Source organism: Periophthalmus magnuspinnatus, chromosome 24 (assembly GCF_009829125.3).
Source record: "Periophthalmus magnuspinnatus isolate fPerMag1 chromosome 24, fPerMag1.2.pri, whole genome shotgun sequence".
Taxonomy (NCBI): domain Eukaryota; kingdom Metazoa; phylum Chordata; class Actinopteri; order Gobiiformes; family Gobiidae; genus Periophthalmus; species Periophthalmus magnuspinnatus.
The window spans coordinates 12,422,503-12,442,173 of record NC_047149.1 but is presented as its reverse complement, the minus strand read 5'-3'; the positions used below and the strand labels follow the sequence as shown (position 1 = coordinate 12,442,173).

At 38.7% G+C, this 19,671-nt stretch overlaps 1 protein-coding gene across 1 annotated transcript in view; it reads right to left on the bottom strand.

Annotated features, from left to right (window-relative positions):
- Positions 1–19,671, bottom strand: part of man1a1 (mannosidase, alpha, class 1A, member 1) — a 114,009-nt gene that overhangs the window by 80,375 nt on the left and 13,963 nt on the right. The gene's annotated exons all lie outside the window — the stretch shown is intronic.

Below are 19,671 nucleotides of genomic sequence, written 5' to 3'. Positions count from 1 at the left end.
AATGCCTCTTGATATATGTAAAGTAAAGATCTGATACATCTTCATTTCAAGAATAACCACAATCGCAATGATAACTCCTCGTAAGTCTTCACGTATTCTTTTGTAGACACTAGGGTCGTCAAATAGATAGTCACATACAAAATCAATATTATAACCAGTATTTAAACGCAAATTGATACTGGAAAAATACAAAATCATAAATAGGACAAATATTGTGCTTTCCTTAATAGTTTTTTCATTGTCCGAACTCAATTTCGCTACTAAGGAACAGAAGTAGTACTTTCTTTTATATTCCCATGTGGCCATATCTGTGTAATCCCTCAGTCGTCCAGGTAGGTTCCATAATGGTCCATGTGGTCTTATACTCTTCTAAACCTATTCAGGAAAGATTTCTGTCCTGTGAATGTGACTTTTTAGTATCAATACTTGCTCAAATGAGTATCTAGTTTCTTATCTGATTTTCAATATTTTGACAACCCTAGTCAGTTTATTATATATGCTCTTATCTAGCTCTACCATTATGTTATGTTGAAAATGTTCATTCATTCGCCTGTCAGATGCTGAACCAGCCACTCTACCCCTGCGACCCCTTCACTATCAAACACACAGACAGGAAAGATGTTGTTTATCACGGTCTTTGTGTGAAAAGTATGACCATTTATTTGTTATAAAAGAGGAGCACAGCGGTTGTCAAAACCTATCACGATGTTTGCTTTGCCTTATGTGTGGAAAGTCATATAAAAGGGTGCCATGTGAGACCTGGATACAAGGTACAGAATCAATAGGTACAAATCAATAGATAAACAGCCAAGCAAAACATAAGATAGGAGATGTTTCTGCCTCATAATTCCAGGTACAATCTATGGAGCCTGTTGTCATCTATGGACATAAATCTCTACACCACTCATAGTCCAGTATTGACCTTGAAACTACTACAATTATTTTTCCACGACATTGATTGGTTGCATCTTTCAAAGGTTCCACTATCCTCTTCTGTTACAAACGTACTGACACTTCTCCTGTATGTTAAATCTTTTCGGATATGTACAGCCCATATCTCAAATCTCTAACACAGTGGACATAGTGCTGGGGTATTGTTTTGCCACAAACTGTTTTGGACATCTGAGTGTGCTATGCAGGCTTTTTTTTCATTTTTGAAGTGTATTGATCAAGCTGTTATGTTACAAAACTAGAATACAAAAAGGATATAGATATAAACATCAGCTGCAGCGTGGAGTGTGCAGGTTCACATCTTAACAACCTTTAACACTGCCCACTATACCTCATAACAGCGAACACTGATCAAGTCATAAAAACTGTGAAAAACGTCAGAACGTCAGAAATCTCGTGGATCTCTGACAAAACAGTGCCAGAATTTCCAAAAGTTTAGAAAATAAATGAGCCAAAGTGCCACCCAGCAGAAGCCTGGAGCTCAGCGGAGGGCAGACTGCAGGCCCCATAAGTTTAGACTTTTGCCTCAGGACTGTCACCTCAAGTCGAGACTTTCTATGGAAACCCACTGTGAAAGAAGGATGTCTGCAGTTTAGGTCACTTAGTTTTTAGCAAAGTGAGAGATGGGACTTTCCTTTTTTTATTTTAAGTGTTTATTTGGCAACAGTACAAATCAGTTACTTATACATAGACTTTAAGTGGAACTATCATATGTTTTGGGTATTTGAGCTCCCACTGCTGACAGTAATGGGCATGAACCAAGGATAAAGTTTCAGCAGCCATTTAGCAACAAAGAAGACAAGCTAATGTATTCATGTGTTTGTAGTGAATGTGATTTTGAGTCCAGTGATGGTTTATGAACCTAAAAATGTGCAAGAGACTTCTGGGTTGCTCATAACAATGTTGTGAAAATATCAGATCGAAGACATTGTAGCAGGACTATTGAAACAAATGAAGGTAACTTTGTAATAACCTGAGGACAAGCATTTCAGTGAATTATAACTGTATCAAGACGTTCAGCAGCTGTGGTAGTGCAGGTCTACAATCACAAACAAGGTCATTAGAAACATCCCTGCCAACTTGAAATGCTCCCATTCAGTCTGGACAAGATGGATTCCAGCGCTTGTTAAGTCTGTCCCGTATAAGGTCTTGATCCGTCTCATTTCTGTTATGCTGTGTATGTTTAGCTGGAGATAGATTCACGCCTTAGTTCCAATTGTTTTGATATATTTGTCCCCTGGCATCTCTGTTGAAAATATGGGATTACCTGTTCACACTGCCACCACTTTGCTGCCAAAAACTCCTCAAAATCCGATCCCGAACGCGGTGGCCTCAGACAGACTGCTGCTATCAATCGATGCCTAGTGTTTGGACAGCCTGGACAGCGTTTGTGTTCCGAGAAAAACAAATTAGCTTCCATATTGGCTAGAAATAAAGATTTATCGGAGTAGTTATTCAGTTAATGATGATACTCTGAGCTAATGACCTATTCAGCCACACTGTCAACCAATTATGCTCCAGTGAATGATTGGCAGGAGGTTTTCAGGCTGCTAACAAAACCAACCATTATTAAACTGCAGTGAGAAAGATTGATAATATATTTAGTTTGAAATAACACAATGCATCAATCTGTGAATTTAAAGCAATTGTTATTTCCGGATTGAGTGCTAGTATTGGTCAGCCTCCATCCTGTTCTGTGTAAGTGACAGTATTGGCCAATCACAGTGAAGTGTGAAGAAGAAGCGGAAAGCTTTAGTAATCTTGGTTAATCTCTTAAAGACATCATACAGTTACTGAAATGTAACCTAGGTTCTAAGAAAGTTGTGATATGATGTTCTTCGCTATATTTTCCAGTGCTACTTTCTACTGCATTCAAATCAAAATACAAAACAATGTGGTCACTTGCTGTTTGTTTCATTTCCATTGTATTTTAATCTGGTTTTGGCTGCATGTTTGTTTTTGTTTCAATCCAATATGGCTCCCCGTCCACCCCTGTGCATGTGTGTGTCCTTCTAATCCAGGTTGTATGGCATCATTCAAGAGATTAGACATACTAAACCTCTTTATCCTGCACCTTCGGACACAAAATCTGCCAGACACAAACTACACATACCTCAGGAACAGTCACTTCCACATTGGGCTGTGCTGTATCATGGAGAGATTATACTGACTACAATCACCACAATGCACAAGGATTTACACTCCTGAATGCATCGCAGTCCCTGGGTGACAGCTGCACAATGCATGTCTCAGAAAGGTAGCCGTTGAAGAATTTAACACTTCACACACCCTATATTGTACTTCAGCAAACGTAAAAAGTTTGGATTGGCTGATTCAGATCTATGTTGAAGAATGGAGCTCAGCTTCTGGCTCTAAAAGTATAACCTTCATATTCATTTTTCACATAAACTTGTCAGAATAGTTTAAAAAGACTAATGGAGGCTAAATGGCTGTATATGCTAATACTGTAACTATTGACCAAAAGAAGTACTCAAAAACACATGGTTGGTTCATCTTTTTTCAAAAGTATTCATCAGAAAGATATTTGAAAACCCACCAAGTTGATGTCTGTTTTTCAATAGAAGTCAATTGGAAGCAGACCTTGAAGGAACCACTTTGCGCCCGATGCGCGATTCCTGTTTTGAGCACGGCAGCTAGCAAGTTAGCTACACCCATCTATAAAACAGTCTATGATCTCAAATCACAGCACAACAAACCTTACCTATTTTACCATTTAGCATTTTTCCTGCATGGATAATTACTGAAAGGAAAAATTTGAGGAATAAATATATATCATTTGCTCAAATAATGATAAACACTATGAAAATGATCAGAGTAGTTTTAAAACTCTATACCTAGAAATAAATCCATAGATAAGGACTACATTTTTCTACCATAGGACTGGTTTTGTTAGTATATACTTCAGTGTTATGTCACCGTCTAAACCGTCTATCATCAGCTCATTTATACAGTGTTCAGCTTGAAGGTTGTGTATAGATGGACTCTGATTTCAAGCTTTTATGAGAGAGAAAAACAGCACTGTGCAAAGAGACTGAGACAAATAATTAGCCCAGTTAGCTCATCGCTGGATTATTACTACACGCTCCCTCTGAGATTCTGTATCAGTTTTGACCCTTTAAAAGTCAATGTCTCACGAGATCTAAACCCTTTGCTTTCTTTGCTTTGGTCCCAGTATGCTCCTCTTGAAAATGCGCAAATGCTACAACAAAAGCCATTTGCATACAGGATCTCTCACTCACATCAAAAGGACAGCTAGCTGTAGCCCTTTTCCATTTAAGATGGCTAATTAGAGCTACTGAGCCTGCTAATTACCACTCCTATAAGCACGTCACAGTAAGAGATGTACTCCAGAACCTGTCGTTTGGCTCACAGGGCTGGTGAAGGGAAGACCAGATCTAAAGCAGGAGGCTGAGACTTAAGAAAGACTTGTAAAACACAAACAGATGGAAATAAATGAAAATCTCTGTGAAGAAGATACAATGGTAATATTTAACATTTGGGTTATAATAAACAGGTAAATAATGTTATCTTGAGAAAAAACAAAGTTGCATTCATTACTATTATATGCAAATCCAATCCAATATAGGAAAAAACCGTCTTGAACATTTTGTGTCATTCTCAAGCCTGCATATTATAGTTGTGTGAGTTTTCATTATTTAAAATACTAACAAGGTTGAATGACAGTTTAATGACAACTTCAGAAAAGCACATGCTGCTGATGCCACATTTACAAATGGTTTGGCCATTTAATTGTCTTTTCATGGTGATTTTTTACACCTAAGCCAACAGGAACACCTAATTATACAAAAGTATGCTATAAACTATATTTAACTATAAACTATATTTTTACAGATTCCATACATTGAGACTATTAAGTGCCAGATTGGGTCCTGACTCACAAGGGATAAGTCCTATAAAGTGCATTCAGTACCAGCTGAACCTGGGGCTATGGAACGATACTGAAATTTGGTGTAACGATAATCGTGGCCAAAATAATTGCGATAACAATTATATAAAAATAATTATTAATGTTGCTGGCAGTTTAAAAATGTTTTGGATATGAATAATTATAACTTTTATGTTATGAGTAAGTTTCATATTTAAAACAGTGTTTATAGCACTGTACATTTTCGACTGCCCATTCTGGTGATATAATGGTGATTATCTCTGTTGGTGATTATAACCATTATATAAAATGTCCCTCAAACAATGCCCTACCCTTTTTATCACAATGAACAATATCATTGTTTATTGTGCCATCCCCACCTGGGGCATGCCTATATTTTGACTCCCATTATTATTCACTAGCCCTGCGTGCAGACTAGTGATCTGAAAGGGGATTGTGTTCATCACATAGTAATATCTAGATCACTCCAATATTTATTTAACATATGGTGTCTGTTAACCATTATGGGTTTAAATGCTGCGGTGCTTTATGTGTTGACACAAATTGGATTAACTATTGAGGATTTCCGAGGCTGGGATCTGGAGTCTGTTGCTATTTTTGACCCACAATAGCTGTTAATTGGCTCAGTGTTTAAGTGCAATAGTTTTGTAGGTCAGGCTTTGACCAATCATGAGGCCCCATCTTAAGTACGCCCACACCTGATGAAAGCATGCAGACACCGGGCACCATTACTGACACTGAATGCAAACTCGCCTATCTTACTCCTCCATCGTTTTTATTCAGTTCGACTCCCTGTTTGCCATCGCAGTCTATTGATCAGCTGTTGCCGTAGGTCTAATAGCCCTGTTGCGTTCACTAATGGTACAAGCACACTGCAGCTTGTACACAACACAGATGTCACAGCAGGCACCTACGGGTGAAAAGGCTAATGGCAGAGATGGAACAACCTGTGAGAAAAAGTCATGAATAAAAATGACTGTTCAGTTATCACCTCAAATGAACACAAGCAACTTTAGGCTTACAACAGTTAAGTCCCAATGCCACCTCAAAGTCCAAGTCACTCTGAAGTCCTCACTGTCAATTCTGAATCCACTGAATCATGTAAGTAGAGCTCAGGACAAGTCAATCATATGTCTATGTCGAGAAAGGAAAATTAGGACAAAAACAGGGCTTGTATCCAAATCATGGATCTTCATCTCTGACTTTCAATGACATCTTGCAAACAATGCAGTGGAAACAAAACATTCAAGTCAAGTCAAACCACACGATGCTAACTGACAAAAGTACAGGACAATAGTTTTATGTTTCCCTGTGTTTTAAGTTATGTGGAAGCTTGAAAAATGTACATATCAGAAAACATTTTTGTCATTCTAAGTGTCATTGTTAAATGCAGTTCTATATTTAGCTGTGAAGTGTGTGGATTTTGGAGTAATCACGACTCGGTGTGACCTTTGTGGTGCTATGCCGGCTGCCTTTATCTGAGGCAAGAGTGAGGCAGTCAAGCAGCACTCCTCTGAGGCTCACTGGGGACCCTTCTTTGGCAGGCAAATGTGTTAGTGCAGCCTGTGTGCTTTTGGCTGTTTCCTGTCCTTATCTCACCAACAAACATGCTGTCACTTATCTCTCTGCTACCAGGTCACAAGTGCCCCCTCCTGAGACCAAGCTCCAGTTTCAGTCTTTTTATCACCACTGAAAGCCGTACTTTTGGGAGGTAAAGTTAGCACTGATTTCTATTTAACACATTTTGAATCACAGTTACACATTACTTAGCCCACCCAGAGCAATTGGGTTGTTAACCTCAGGGTCTGTGCGGTGCAGTTAATGATTTGCAGTCATCGCTGTGGTACGGTCCAAACAGCAGTAAAACGCAGCCTGGCCGATCGATGCTGGGTTATCACTTTGGGGATGTTTAGATCTGGCCTGAGCGGACCACCGTTTGTTATCAACAACTGGGGGAGAGGGTGCTCACAACTACAGTTTATAAATACATACCTAGAATGTTCATGTTCAGTTTGAGAATGTGTAGGCATGTCATAATTATTATATCGACTTATCCTTCAATGTATGAAAGATGGAACAATATTTTTGGGGGTTAATATTTATCATGTGTTTATTTTGTTTGCACTACTGGGACATTTGTGGTTATTTTTTGGCTACATTATAAGATTTAAGCAGTAAAAGGTTGAACAAATCACTTCTATGACTCATTATAGATGCAAACTAACTACTTAAGTGTTTCCTTCTGTTGTTTATTTATTACAGCGTTTTTTGTTGTTGTTGTTTTTTTTTTTTTTACAAAATTGCACACTTAGAATAGTTTTGTGTGTTTTAAATCTGCTCTTGGGTTATTGTGTCAGTGATATAAATTTTATATCGTCTAGTTTATCATCTATATTTTCGTACACAATACATCGTGCTTCAAAATCTGTTATTGTGACAGGCCTAAGTATTTAAAAATGATAATTGTAGAAGATCATTAGCAGAGGATACATGTTTAGTCAGTGAAAGCGTCAACCCTTTGGGTGAAAAACTTGCTACTACTGGTTGTGCTACTACAAGAAAAACTTTCATTTCAAAACCAGTGCATTGATGCTTGTGTTTACAAGAGCAGACCAGTTCCATCTTGTGGATATATGTGCGTGTATGCCTAGCACACTTTGAATAATCTCATTTGTCAAACCCTAACTTGGTGCGATGAAGAGGCATTGACAAATAGTGTGCAGTTTCCAGGCGTGACGGGAACAGAGGAGACAGTGAGGACTGCTGTCCAATGCTCTGTTGAAGCTACATGATGACTTGGGAGTTTTAGATTTCCATAAAATTATACTGTATGTGTGTACTCTAATGTATACAACATTACAACTAATTTAACAAAATAGTTTATTGTTTTTGGTTAAAAAGCTCTGAAAGAGCCACTGCAAGTGGCTTTCAGCTAAATGACCATAACACCGATAGAGAGGCCGGTAATTAGTAAAATCAATAATGGCATCTCATTGATTTCCCCTCTGTAGTGGCTGGTCCAGACACCAGGGCAATGCTGCTGGCACCACAGATACATTCAGCAATTACCAGTGCCATTACCCAGACCTGTGGACGTCCAAATAGAGGCTCATTAGAGAGAAACACAGCACAAAGCGTTCACATTTTGTCCCACCTGTGAGCGCGCCTTATTAACCAAACGCCGCTACGATGCAAATGAGCTCCGGTGCAAATAATTATACTCACACATGCACGGGATAATGGTAACCCAGGTGCAGCAATTTGACTTGTGCGCGGCTTAGTGATGGAAGGATAAAGGAGCGGGTGGGAATCTGCCATAGGAGCTGAGCGTCAGACACACAATGGAGCAGAAGGAAGAGGCACTGACGGAAAAGCAACACAACAGGTGGTTTAAATGAGAAATGTGTCAGAGTCAAAGAGTGCCTGAGATGATATGTCCACAAGCACCAACGCAGGCGCATAATGTATAGATGTGTTTTTCTATGCTGGTTGTTGGGTAACACTTCAAGTTGTTATAAGGGAAGCATAGCAACAAGGTCTCGCTAGTATATGCAGGGCCAGAAGACAACCTGTTTTTGTGGCATTGTACTGGCCAAGTAGAAACATAAAGTAGAAATGGGCAATATATCAGTGCCAGGATAGATATCGGATGATATTTGATTTTTAGGCGCTGCCCAATTTTCTGTGCGGCCTTTTTGAAAAAAAACTGATGATTTAAAATGGAAATAGATGAGCGTGATATGGCTATATTTAGACAAAAATCTAACAAATAATTTTACATCCCAGATAAATACATTTTGTTATAATTTTTCAGAAAAGTTAAGTTAATTTGTGATCTTGACTTCAACTCAAGATAAATGTGTGGGCCTTGCTATGGATTTTAAAAGCAACATATTGGCTCAAAAAATCCATAACAGAAAGTACCTCTGATCTTGAGCAAGGGGATTTTAGGTTCTGGGGTAAATTATAGTTTTATTACTAATCTCTGTTTGCATCCCTGCAGTTTTAAATCTATTAAAACGCAAACGTTAAAGTTTTATTAGGTTTAAGTCACAACAGGAAAGCACAAATGAGTGGAACATGGTATGAATAAAACATGCGCTTATCAAAATAAAGCATTAGTAATGAGTTTGAAAAGCGGTCAGTGGTACTTGCTGGGAGTTGTATTTGAAATGGTTTGAGAGGGAGTGTTATTTCTCACATTGTGCACTGAACTCTCCGGCACTCATTTGTAAAAAGCACTTTGTTATGTAATGCAATTAGGCAGAACATGGGATATATTTAGCAATGCACAAAAGTTCAGGGGCAGCAATATAGTCAATATTTCAGCTGTACAGGTAAAACAGGACGAGGAAACCCGCTCCCTCATTTAAAATATTAAGAGTGTGGATGAAAAGTGTTAAATTAGCTTTAGGGATGTTAGCAGCCTGATGAACCTTTTATCCGGGGCATGGTTCCCTAGTGTGCTGACTTAGTTAAGCTGAAAACAGGCTTTTTGCTCCCACTGTGAGCCGCAAAAATCTTTTAGAGGAATGGATTTCGGAAAAGCTCTGACATTTGTGCTTATAAACCTGTGTTCTGACCCGTGCTGTTTGGAAACTAAACCACCAGCTCCATTTTTTCTGCTTGACTTGTTCACACAGTGGATGAGTCTGTGTGCTTATAGGGCAGTAGTGCTTCAACTGTGCAGGGCAGTCTTCTTATGCCATTGACATTTTAATACCATGTTATAATGTTGTTCTCTCATAAAAACATATCTACTAGTTTTTGGTTTTAACATGTTGTAGTAATCTGATATATTTAGGTCATCTCCCTCTTGAAGAACTCAGAAAGCAGTTGCACTAGTCTACACCAGGGAATACTCCACATCCCGCGTGTTTTTACATTCAGGTGATCATATTATAAAGCAACCTCTTTTAACAAGCTCTGATGAACGCAGCTACTATTTTAAACCCCATTTAAACTGCTTCACTCCATTGCACCAGCAGAGTGCATGTGCAACAGAAGCATTTTATTTGAAATTGGGACTAAATTACTCCATTGCCTTATGTTTGGAAATGCAGTCAAAATCTATGCTCATATTAACAAAACTATAGGTGCACATATATGGAAATGGCTGTTTGGGCCGATACCGATATTACTCGAACACGTGAGTATCAGCCAATACCAATACTGGGTCAAGATATAGGTGCATTGATAAGAGTAGCTATGAAATTTAACTGCAAAAGAAAGAAAAAAATGCTGCAATAACAACAGACTGTGTATTATGTATAACAAACGAGGAAGCTGTCTGTTTATAATGCACAGTGAGTCAGCAGAGTGGCTCAGTTGAGGCCAGGAGACTTGGTTGAGTCACTATTAACTATAGGCAGAAAACAGGAACAAAAGCAGCTCTCCCACTCTAGTGCAGAGGTGGGCAATTAGTCTCCCCAAAAGCACATACTTGTGAGAGCTGTGGACAGTGGTGTTGGACCAGACTCCAGCCAAATCACGAGTGTTCAGTACAAGCCATTCTCTAAAAGAATGTCGCTTCGGCCTTTCATGTATATTTCAAAGAGGGTATTACACTTCTATGGGGTATTAACTGCAAACACAAAACATAACAACATACTAACAGGTTTAATAAGTTTCACTTTCATTTTTGATGCTGTGAGTCCCCCCTTCCTTCCCTCTCTGCTCTGTCACTTCAGGTTCAGATCACTATCACAATATAATCGGCGTGCATTCAGCAAAAGAAACTATTGCACCTTGCACCAGGTTTGTAAAGGTATTGTTTTGTATACTGATGCCCTGTATTGGGGGTCGTCTGACATCAAGTGTCAGTACTCGTACTCATCGATGTGCTGCCGATACCAAGACCTGATACCATTGTAACTGAGAGAGGAGTTCAGCATAACCAGTGCACATTAACTGTTGTGCACATTAAGCTCAGCTTTAATCACATGTGACTGTCACATGATCTATGTTTACAATAGTAGCATGCTGCGGTGATGCTGATGGTTCTTTGCTTGTGCATGTATTGTGACTTACTGTAACAAAACAAATCTAGTGACTGAATAGAGCAGGGGAAAGCTTTTAAAAGCTATAGCATCTCCATATTGGTCAAAGTGGTGGTTAAAGTAAGATTCCTGTCCTTTGCAGTTAGCGCTGAACACTGTCTGCGAAGACAAAGTAGTATAAATATTAAAGGTATACTGGAAATATACCCTAAATAAATAGTCATAGAACCCCAGTAAAAATTATGTCTGGTATCATTACTCAGCAAGTACTCAAAATGAAGTACTCATACTGTTTTTTTAGAAAAAGTGGTATTGGTGCATCCCTAGTTTTGACTCCTGCTTTCATGCATTTATCGAAAATTGCAGGAGCATAGGTAACATAGGCTTGTGGGTGGAGGATTGGACAGGATTGTACTGCTAACCATAAAAGGCCTGGGAGAGATCACTAAAAAACATCTAAAACCTCTTCAGACACTTTTCTTTTTTTTTTAGCTTTCTACCATGTTATAACATTGATTTTGCATAATACCCCCTCTTTAAAGTGTTAAGGCATTACAAATATCTCATTGAGCATCTTGTAGCATGTTATCACTGGTCTTTTTGTTTCAAGGATACACTTTGACTGCAAAAGAATGATTGCCAATAGTGTTACAGTGTTTTCATAACTGGATAAGGGCAAATTAAAGATTTTTTGGCCTCAAGAGATCCCAAGCATAAATAAAGGTTCACAGAATTGGATGGGGTGGTCTAGCGTGAACTGGGGTGAAGAGTGGAGAGAAACATTCAGCACAGTCAGTCCTGGCAATCAATCTCATAATAATAGCTTTATTTTAGATTGCCCTCTGTAGTAAAATCATGCCCTTTCAACAATTCTTCCTCAGACAGTCATAACTTGATCACCATGGAGTAATTAAAACCCCAAACACATGTTGCAGCAGGACTCAATAATGGATGGTCAAAATGATAATGAAAGCAATCACTGAGCGGTCAGTGTTATAGCGTAATATTTTCATCATCTAGAATTATTCCCCTTTGAGTAAATTTCCAACCACAACAGAGTTTGAACCCAACAATGTGCAAGAGATATGGATTTCTCTGCCTCCTGGACCCACATCCCTGATCGTCTGTCAGCTAATATTGACGAGTATGTGATGTTAGCTTTGCACTGTTGGCCACATTACTACAACTCGTACCTTGGTTAAGCACCAGTCAGCCTTATGGGAATCCCGCTTTTTACAACCCCGGTGTAAGGTCAGCGAATCTAGCATGAGCTTGTTAGGACCAGGAAGCATGCAAACGGCAAGGCCTGATGGGAAATTTCATAGTTATTGGCTTTGGTGTATTGACCTGCTGCTGGATAATGATGGATTTGTCATTGGTGGACAATGAACTACAGCAGTGCAGTTATATGGGAGTTATGAATACAATGTCCGTAATGCCTGAAGGTTTATAGTGGATGTAATTATCTTGTGGCAGGGTCAGATTTGCAGTGTCAATAATGCTCACTGCTGCTTTCCAAGAATAACTTGTTTTTTTTTGCCTCTATTTACACAAAAATGTTGACATTATTACTGGGCTTACAGTGAGCAGCACACACGACATACAGTACTCTTCAGCATTTAAGACCTCATTATGGTCACACTACTTGTTTAAACAGCACACTAGCACCGACCTGCAAGATAAGACAAGGATAATACAACTGTATATGATAGCCCAGTCTGATAAAGCCTTCCACTGTGTAGTAACAAGAGTCCCCTTTGTACACTATATTTCCAGGAGATAGACGCTTTCTCATTGGCTCCTGTACCTTGACACGTTAGTAGGCTACTGATTAATTATATGGTATGGGTCTCTGTGTAAATAGCTCATTAGTTAAATGATGATCCACCAAAAGCATTCACTGCACAGAGAAGGTTTTTCCATTTTATTCTTTAAGTTTTAGATTGTACTAGGGTTGTCAAAAGTATTATAAATCAGATTAATCAAACCAAAGCCAGTATCGAAAGTAGATACTCAATTCAGCAAGTACAGATACTGAAATAATCCCATAAACATGACAAAATTTGACATTTCTTGAACAGTTTTGGAATAATCTTGAATAGTAACTTAATGAAATCACGATTTTTTAGTTTTGAAAATATTACATTTTAATCATTATGGTATCAAAATTGGTATCAGATCTTTTCCTTAGTATTAACATTGAATATGAAATTATAGTGTCGTAACAACACTAGATAATACTACCTATAAATTGAGTTGTCTTGGAAATTAGGTATAGCATAGAAAAAACATATGCTAGATACAACATACACGCTTACAAGAAGCAAACTATCATAGTGGCAGTAACATCTACAATTTCACTGAACTGATTCACAAAGTCAAATTAAACATCCATCGTGTTCTAAGGAAAAATATATCCACACAAGATGAAGTGATGATGAAAAGAAGCCAAAATACTGCCAAATCCAAAGGAAGCCAGACACAGCAGCACCATATTGTTCGACATTTTAGTTGGTGGCATGCCCAGGCAACTCCACAAATAAAATACTACCCCCCAAAAAGATTTAAAACACTACTGGGCTAAACATATGACAAATTGTTATAAGTCATCTGAGCCAAAACGGTGCAATGACGCTCTTGAAAGCAGAGCTCAGTTAAGTTTGTTGCATTATTCTTCAGCTCTCACACCATTTGTCCACATGGTAAACACTCCCTCCTGAACTATGTATCACACAGTTATTGACCTCATCTTTGTGCTGGTTATAGAGAGCAGTCCAATGAGTTTGACCAAGTCATTTGACAAAAGGCGAACTAATGAAGACTTTGTGGCAGACCGATTGATTTTGTCTGCTCCGCTTACTCTGTCGCAGCTTCAAAACAACTCTGAATAACATCTCAGACATCTCAGACAGCCAGACGACAACATCAGTCATTTGTTTCAGAAATGGACGAAGGTGACAGGCGAAAATGCCAAGAAGTACTCTCTGGAATTAATCACAAAGACGTGCAAATTGGCAAAGGCATGGATAAAGATTTAACTTTAAAAATGGGGTATTATGCAAAAATCTTTTTTTTTGAGCTTTCTACTATGTTATAACATTGTTCCCTCATCAAAAACATGCTTGAAGAGGTTTTAGACATCATCCATGCATGTTTCAACAATTTAGCAATCTCTCAGCCCATAAGCATACATCATCCATGCTCCCATGTGACAATTCTCTATAAATATACAAAAGCATGATACAAAACAATACCCAATAACTTGATAAACCCGATGCGATGTGCAGTAGTTTTACTGGAGAGATGCATGCTGACTGTGTTGACAGCGCTCTGAAGGGGGAGTGACTTAGCATAGAGAGCAAAGAAAGGGGCAACTCAGAGCTAGTCCTGTCGTGTTTACAGAATTTCCCTTACCAGAACTTTTTGTGCTGCAGCACCACGGTGTGTGGTGTATGCAGTGTAGGCCTATAATAATACAAGTAAATTGAGGTTGTGCTTGTTTATATAAAACAACAGCCAGGCTTGAGTGACAGGCACACGTGTGTGTACACAACAGAAAAAGCCACTTCTGTTCACTAACTGTAGCTTTAGAGATGAGTTACAAGGATATATTATATCTGTATATATAAAACCCTGTCCTGCACTAAACTCATGAGACAGAGCTTGTCGACTCTACGGGCAGAGCGCATGTTATCGAGGGCTTAGTCAAACGTCCTGTGGTTTTAGCGCAGCCTCATGAGTGAATTTTCATTTAAGTCTGCTGCTGCTCCAGTAAGTGACGTGTAAAGCCACCCACTGGCTTTACGCAAAATGCGGTTGCCGTGGTCACGTGAGCCCTTGTGCAGTGTGACTGATCATATTGCAATATCGTGGATACCACAACAGCCCTACTAAAAGCAAAGAGAAAGAATTTTAAGTACTATTTCAACATAGATACATTTAACTGGGGCCCAAAACTTTAGAAAACAATCTTATAGTTTTATTCATTTTGATTGCAAGAAGTGAAATAAAAGATGATATGAATTTTCCAGTAATAAAATACCTACAAGCACCTTCCATGCATGATCAGTTTTACATAGTCATTAGCATAACATTTACCCACTGTTTGTTTTTTTTTTGGGGGGGGGGGGTTTCCACCGAGTTGGAGGGTCTAAGGGCAGAGGATGTGCTGGGACAGTTATCAATTTTCTTGTTTTCTATTGATTAATTTACTTGTCCGTTATTGACTGTTTCATTGTTGATGTTCTAACTTTCTGTTGGTTTAAAAAATGATCATGTTCAGCCCTAAAAGGCAACTGCTGTTGTGATTATGGGTTTTACAAAAATAAATTGAACTGAAATTAACTGTACACAAGTAGTCATATGTATCATATTTAATGACTGCTAATGTTATATGATCTTTACACTGGATTAAAAGTGTAACATAATACATTTTATTACATTGCCTTTTTCCTGTTTTCATTAATTCAATATGAATCCGTCCGCATGATGTCTGTGTAATCATGTTTAAACGGTCACAATATTATTAATATATAATTATACCACTTCTGCTCAATCGAGTCATTACACAATTTGCTAATAATTCTACTATTTCCAACCATTGGTGCAAGCGAATACCTTGATAGCTTAAATTTAAACTCAAATTGCATTTTAGAATTTCTTAATGTTTTTCACAATTTGAGTTAGAGAAAACAGCACATCCCATTTTCTGCTAAAGGTCTAAGCACTGGATTTACCATGCAAATAAATCCTTTTTACTTTCACAAATTGTGTTTTGTCCTCATTGCGAGCCGGTAGAATAATGGTCCACGTCCTGCAGTGGAAGTCTCTTAACTGGGCAGCAGTCCAATGAATCTTCTTTGCCACCTAAACAAGTTTAAAGTCCCCCATTTGTAATGATTACAGCTATGGGAGTTAGAGGATGGACTAGATACTTTATTTTCGTGGAAAGATTCTCCCGGCCTTCATCCTTACCACCAAAAATGGCTTTATGTGATGGGATGTAGTTAAGACCTAAATAGCCCACCAGCAGAGTATGTTACAAGTTATGAAGTACTCTTTTTCAACATCAAGACATTTTGAGAAGCCTTAGTACAAATAGTGATTATGGGGTTAGCCGGATTTGGAATGTTAACTTCAAGATTCTCTGCGATAATGTTTGATCATAGACTGTATAAAGAAGTGGACTAAGTGAGTGTGACATTGCCCATAACATTCGGCTCCAGTCAAATGAAACTCATCGAGGCTCGCAGTTATAGCGGCGAATTTGGAACAGAGTTCCACAAGTGGAATTCCGAGGCTGTTGAAGGCAACGCCCCTTCCCGCCCGGTTTAGCAGGGAATGGACACTTAGCAGTGCTGTCAATCATACCTGTTGCTAACGCTAGCAGGAGCGACCTTGGAGAAAGAAGGGACCTGATTTGTCTGTAATTAATGTTCATATCTTGATTCACGGACAAAATACAAAGCTTTTAAGACCAAAATGATGAGACTCTGCAGCAATTACAAAGGGAGGGGTGACAAGTTTTCAATGTTAAGTGTATTAGAGCCGGAAGCACGCCCATGTTCACTTCCTATTTGGAACGCAGCGTCTAGTGTGTTATCTATGTCCATTTATATATACAGTCTGTGTTTGATACAAGGCAAGCAAATGCCGAGAAAGCTTCAGCTGCTTTGAGGTCAGGACAACTGTTTTGTAGCCTTTTTTAAAATACAGATTTCAAATATGTATTAAATTGTGCTTTGTTTTATCAGTAATCAGCAGCACTCCCCTCAGTTGACATCCGCTCATGTCACAGGACGTTTAACTGACCTGGCACAGGCCTTTTTTGCACTTATCGGCACATGAGACTGGCTGTTCCATTCATATTTTTAACAGCAGTAGAGCAATATTAGGCCCCATCCATTATCCCCGCAGAGGTGCAATCACAGATAAGAGGTTAAGCGGCATCTCCTCTGGGGTCCTCAGTGCCAACAGTGTTTTTTAGAGTGTATTTATTAAAACAACAACTACAGAGGGGGTTAGAATCACAAAACAACTGCAGCTGCAGGACAAGTATTGGAAGTAGATGGGCTGAGTTCATGGCTCAAATAAATATGGCTTGAATATCAATACAAAGCTTTAGTTCTTATCTAAACCTTTACTGCCATCAATACAAAGCTTATTTCTTATCTTGATTTGAAGACAATATTTCTAAAAACATTACGAGCAGGGTCATTATAGTACTTAGTTGTTAAAGTATCGAAAATCAGATATTAATTGATACTAGTATGGAAACTTGACAAGTATTGATCTTTTTAAAAGTCACATCAACAGGACAGAAATGAAACTTTTGAACTAAATAGCTTTCATAACTAGTTATGACCACATAGATTAGTATACGCCCATGGACCACTATGGAACCAACTTGGACGACTGAAGGATTGCACAGATATAAGACCACATGGTAATATAAAAGAAAGTACTACAGTTTAATACTGAAAATCACATTCTATTGTCTAAAGAGTTTTTGTTATCATTGTGGTGTCAGAATCAAATCTACTAATTCAAAATAAAGTTTGAATTTTTAGTATCAAGACAACACAAGACTATAGTATTTCACAATTAGTTAGTGGTTTAAAACAGGACATCGTATAGCTCCCATGTCAAAGAATACAAACTAATATCATAATAGATAAGTGGCTTTTAAGAACATTTGAGTTGTTATTTGAGGTTTTCAGAGCCTCCTCATTTGCCCCGTGCTGGAGTAGCTGCAGTATCGTGGTTGAATAATTCAGTTTGTGTATGCGGCCTGCTTCTCTCGCCTCTAAATTGAACTGGGCTCACACCACATCACAGAGACAGGAGCAAAACAAACCGCAACAAGCTGGAGTTCAAACCACACAGGAACAAGCGCAAGGGCTCTAGAAAACAACACAGCGGAGAAGAGGGGATACAAAAGGAGAGAGCTGTGTGACCTCCACACTTAAACCTTTGTCAGAGCGGGTTCAGGCGCTTTGAGGGGAAATTACCAGAAAAACAGGGCACAGTGCTGTCGTGATGCTAAGTAGTGCTTTTCACAAACAATGTTTGCAAAGTGAAAATGAAAGCATTGTTGACAGCGTTGTTTTAAGCGATAGAGCACATTTTTGTGATACAATATGACAAGCAAGGCTTTCATTTTTAAGTTGAAGGGTAAATGCTTATGGATTGTAACAATAATACCAGCACACATATTTACATTGACAGGTATAGCAATCTTTTTTTTTTTCTTAGATATTTGCAATATAACAAAAGAGCTAATAACAATCACACAAAGGTAGGTAGTGAATGATAAAAGTTGTAACAATGAGCAATCTAACAACCTGAGCACATATTTTCCTGTCCAAAGTCAGTCCAGGACAAAGAGTAATGGCTATGTGGTTGTTAAAGCTGACATTCACTCGGGTGCTAATGCACTCTCCTGTTAGGGGTTTATACTGAGGTGTTTCAGTCATTTATGGCCTGTATTTCTGTCCTCTGTCTGGAGGTCCAGCTCTATTACGTCCTTTATAAAGGTTTGTGATGTCCATATTTCATTTTCCAGCTCCACTGATTTGACTCACCTCTCTGTGATCCACCAAAACATTTAATTTCTTCGCAGACAGGTGTCACTGTCAGAAAGTTTAAAAAAAATTAAATTAAATATTGACTGATTTTGCCATCTATCCTTTAACTTGAAGCACCATCTTTGGGCCCGGTTGGTTTGAGACTTGAAGGACAGCCAGACAAGGTCCAATACTTCCTAAATTTCCCATCTCGCCGAGGGGTTAGAGGGCCTTCTGAATACAATATGCACAAGGCATAGCCGAGTGTTAAAATGCTGGTCCTCACAAGGAAAATGGAGGAGCAGAAATGAGGATGGAAGATTGAAAAATAAATGGAGTATGTGATTGACAGCCTTTGATTGTCGGCATTAGACTGAATTGGATTAGGCAGAGGGATTCAGCTCAGCGTGACCCCCACTGAGCCCGGGACATGTTAATATTGAATATACACACGCTTCTGTCTCCATCGGCTGTGGTCACAAAATACTGCACAGATTGCATACAGACAGGACAGCTGTGTAGAAGCCCATCAATATTATATTGAACTGTTTTAAGTATTTGGAACAGAAGGCAGGGAATAACATGGATCTATGTGCAAAGATTTCAGTTTGTTGTCAAAGATTAATAACCTTTGACACGAACCAACTGCTCACTTGCTGCTGTGTCGCAATCTGCAAACTGGACCGTAGAGCTTGTAGAGTTGACTTAAGACAGGGCCCGTGCATCAATTACTTGACTAAAAACTGCATGCCATGAGATTTCAAAAACTTAGTATTTCTATGACCTGACCATGCATCTTACCCAAACTACATGTAAGACTGCAATAACTACGCATACTGAGAAATACTTGTAAACAGTGTTTTAAATTCCAGCTACCTCCCTCCCATTCCTTTTACACTGCAGTCTTGTAAACTAAATAAAATAATTTGTCTACTAAATTGACGTAAGACACCATAGACGGATTAATCGAGTAAACCACTAAAGGATTACAGCCCTACTGCACTGTTGTAGTGAAAGTGCTCTTGATATCTGGAAATGTAGGACACTAGACAGAAGGGGCCAAGCATGTCATCTTACACCTGGAATATTATTTTGGCCTGAGAGACATCCTCACTTCAGGTAAAAGGACTGACAAATATGTGTGCGCTAGAACCAAGTGTCCTTCAAGCTGACTTTGTGAAGAGCACTGTTTTTGGTGTCAGATGCTGCCTGCATTTACTGAGCTCTC